This window comes from Notolabrus celidotus, chromosome 22 (genome assembly GCF_009762535.1).
Source record: "Notolabrus celidotus isolate fNotCel1 chromosome 22, fNotCel1.pri, whole genome shotgun sequence".
Classification (NCBI taxonomy): Eukaryota; Metazoa; Chordata; class Actinopteri; order Labriformes; family Labridae; genus Notolabrus; species Notolabrus celidotus.
Genome location: NC_048293.1, coordinates 1,099,695 through 1,103,176, shown reverse-complemented (window position 1 = coordinate 1,103,176; position 3,482 = coordinate 1,099,695). Strand labels below are relative to the sequence as shown.

The window sequence follows — 3,482 nt, the reverse complement described above, 5'->3', positions numbered from 1 at the left end:
AAATATACTTTTCCTCTAAACACTGGATCAAATTGGCCAGCAGAATAAAACATAATGTAGAGTGGTTGATTACAGTGGAACAATCTACCTCCTGTGCTTTTCCAAGATGCTTCAAGAAAATTGATTTAGAGGGGTTTCAATCAATGGTCCCAGAAATATAAATCCCACTTGAACATTTCCTCAAATTATCAATGTTACCAAACATAGAAACACAAGAGCCTCATGGGATTATCCAAAGTGCTCTTTATTCTGTAGCCTTTAGTTTAAACATGACAGTGATTGAGTGAACTTAAGAGCCTTAAACACTGGAACTCAAAACAAAACAGAGTCATGCAGTCATTGAACTCATCTTAAACACAGAATGCAAAAGTGAATCAATTTAACCCGCATGATGATTCCCCTTACTTATCCAAGGAGGCCAAGGATGACCAAAGCATTTAAGAAAGCTAGGGTCTTGAGAAAAGCTGTGAAGGACATGGAAGTGATAGCAGAAGTTTACATGACAAAATTCTACTTGTGCAAAAGGAAGGTAAACATACCCTTCTAAAACTGACCAAACTTTGTCAAGAAACATTGTTTGTGAACTGGCAGAGAAGATAATTCAAATGAACAAAAAGCAGCTGATCCTACTTACAGTAAGAAAAAAAACTAAATGGGATTTTTAGCAAACATGTAATGAATGAACTAAAATACAGAAACACTTCAAACTCACCTAGGGGAGTCTATGCACACACTGTTCCTATTGGTTGTGATTCCATCTCCTCATAATTAACCAAAGTTGAGCCTGACCTTACCCTGCAACTGACATGCACCAAAACAATATTTGGAGAGCAACAACCTTTATTCCATTTTTTTCTAATTGTTTTTTTCTTTTTGGGGGGGGGGGTCATGAGGCGTTATCACTGTGTCCTTAAACACTTGAGTCATCCTAAGGCTTCCTTGGATTAGTTTAAGAAAGCAAGGTTCTCTATAAATGCTGTGAAGGACATGGCAGCGGTAGCTAAAATTTATATGGTAGACAAAAATGTTAAATGTTAAAGCTAGGGGTGCAACGGATCAAAAAACTCAGTTCGGATCAGATCACGGTTTTGAGAAAAAAAAGAAGAAAAAAAAAGAAGACAAGACAAATATAACTTTGTCCCTCCATTTATTTTGTAAAATACTTTGCCCATTAAAGGTGACATATCATGCAAAATGGACTTTTTAATGGTTCTCTACCTGAAATATGTTTCCCTGGCATGTCTACAAACCCCCTGAGAATGAAAAAAATCCATTCTGCCCCTGTTCTGATTTCTCCACCTTTCTGTAAATGTGTGTGAAACCAGCCGTTTCAGACTTCAGTGTTTTTGTTACGTAACAACAATATCCGGTCTGTCACGGAGTCAGAGCTCGGAGCTTGTTCAGCACATAGACTGTATAAAATAATACTGAATCCCTCCCCCGTTTTTCATTCCCTGCACACGTGTGCTAACAAGGAGCTTAGGAGGGAGGCATGCTAGTTGTAGGCTGTCTTAATAAACACAAAGGTCGGTTTTACTCCCCACGTCTGCAGATTTGAAGATCTAGTGGATGATTTTTATTTGTCATGGATAAGCGCTAGCGCTAATTAACATAGCCACATAGCTACATGTTCGTAGTTGTAGCTGTAGCTGTGTACCAAGACACACGTCTACATACTGACAAATAAAACAACAAGAAACACAGAATCTGTGACCAATCCTTCAGAAAGGTCCCGCTGCCTTTCTGGCAGAGGTCGGTTTTACTCCCCACGTCTGCAGATTTGAAGATCTAGTGGATGATTTTTATTTATCATAAGTGCTAGCGCTAGTTAGCATAGCCACATAGCTACATGTTCGTAGCTGTGTACCAAGACACACGTCTACATACTGATAAATAAAACAACAAGAAACACTAAATCTGTGACCAATGGTTCAGAAAGGTCCTGCTGCAGACGCCTCTCTGTCAGGATCAGATTCTGGATCAGATTCAGAGGGTTGAAGTAACGTGATCTCTGAGCAGCCGAGTATTTTCAGCCAACATGTAAACATTAGATAAACGTGCTGGACAGCCGAGGCACATCCACTTCCTGAGGGGGCGTGGTCAGAGGGAAAACAGACAGAGGAGGACTGAAGAAGAGGATTCTTCAGGCATGCCAAAATCTGATTTCAAAGTGTTTTTTTGAGCATAAACTTTAAAGACATGTTTTGGGGACCTCTTAGACCAATATATATTGATGAAAAAAGCGTGATATGTCACCTTTAAAAAACAACAACATTCAACTCAAAATGTACTGCATGTGCAAAGCACCCTATCTGTGGGCCGTCCTGCCTCATTCACTGCATTTCATGGCATGGCAAGTGAAGGAGCAGAGGAACTTCTAAAGTTTCACTCCATTCTTCTTTCATTTGATGATTTTCAACGTCCACTTTTCTTTGAGCTGCAAACTGTGAACACACCGTTTGATTCTAGGGTCCTACAGTTGGCAATTTTCCAATATACGGACTGCTCCATAAATGAAAGTGAAAGTTAAAAATTGCACTCGCAGCACTGGACACTAAGTGACCCAGTAACAGCCTGTCTGCGTATCGTTGACATGGAGACAGGGCCCAGTAAACACGCAGTGACCCGACCAAAACACAGAGTGAAGGAATAACAGTTCGGGGACCACAAATAGACGGCCGGATGCGGTCCGCGGGCCGCGTATTGACGGCCTCTGGTCTACTGGGTGCGCAACAGAGTTTCCTAACGTGGCTCAAGCACATTCAGCATTCACTGTATTTCACAGGGAAGCCAAAATGCTCCCATACATGTGACTTACAAGATGCAGGAGGTTTTTCAAGTTCCTCTGCTCCTTCACTTGCCATGACTACCACTGCGCTTGACGAGTGAGAGTGGATTGAACATGCGGTCATCACGTGAACACGCGCAACTTTTTTCATCAACCGATCCGTGGACCACGTCCGTGCCGAACCGTGGAGAGGCATCCGAACGGATCACTGATCAACGGTGATCCGTTGCACCACTAATTAAAGCAGTATAAGAAAGGTTAACATACCCTTCTTTTTTTTTCTTAGAACTTTGTTTATTGGAAGCAGTTTCAGTGGTAGCAAAGGAAAAGTACAATGTGGTACAGAGGGATCCCATTTTTCTTTTTTCCCTCCCACAAACCCATTCCACTTGTACTTCAAAGAATAATATGTAAAAAATACAGAATACATACAAAAATTACACAAATAAGGAAAATAATAAAATCCAACCCAAATGTAAAAATTAATAAATAAAAATAAATAAATAAAATGAAAGGGGGGGGCTCAGTCATCACAATCAGGCAGGGAAGTCAAAGATTCAATATGATTCAAGAGAGGGCTCCAAGTCTTATTGAATGTGTTCAAAGAACCATTAAGGGAAAACCTGAGCTTTTCAAGTCTAATAGACAGTAACAACTCTTTCACCCATCTGTTATGAGATGGAGGTTGAGGGTG

The 3,482-nt window shown here is 40.6% G+C and overlaps 1 long non-coding RNA gene across 1 annotated transcript; it reads right to left on the bottom strand.

Moving 5' to 3' along the window:
• Positions 1-225: 225 nt before the first annotated feature.
• Positions 226-1,027, bottom strand: LOC117806664. Its single transcript, XR_004629720.1, has 2 exons — positions 713-1,027; positions 226-464 (listed from the first exon to the last, which is right to left on the bottom strand). It is a non-coding gene; the product is annotated as an uncharacterized LOC117806664 (long non-coding RNA).
• Between the last annotated feature and the right edge of the window lie 2,455 nt (positions 1,028-3,482).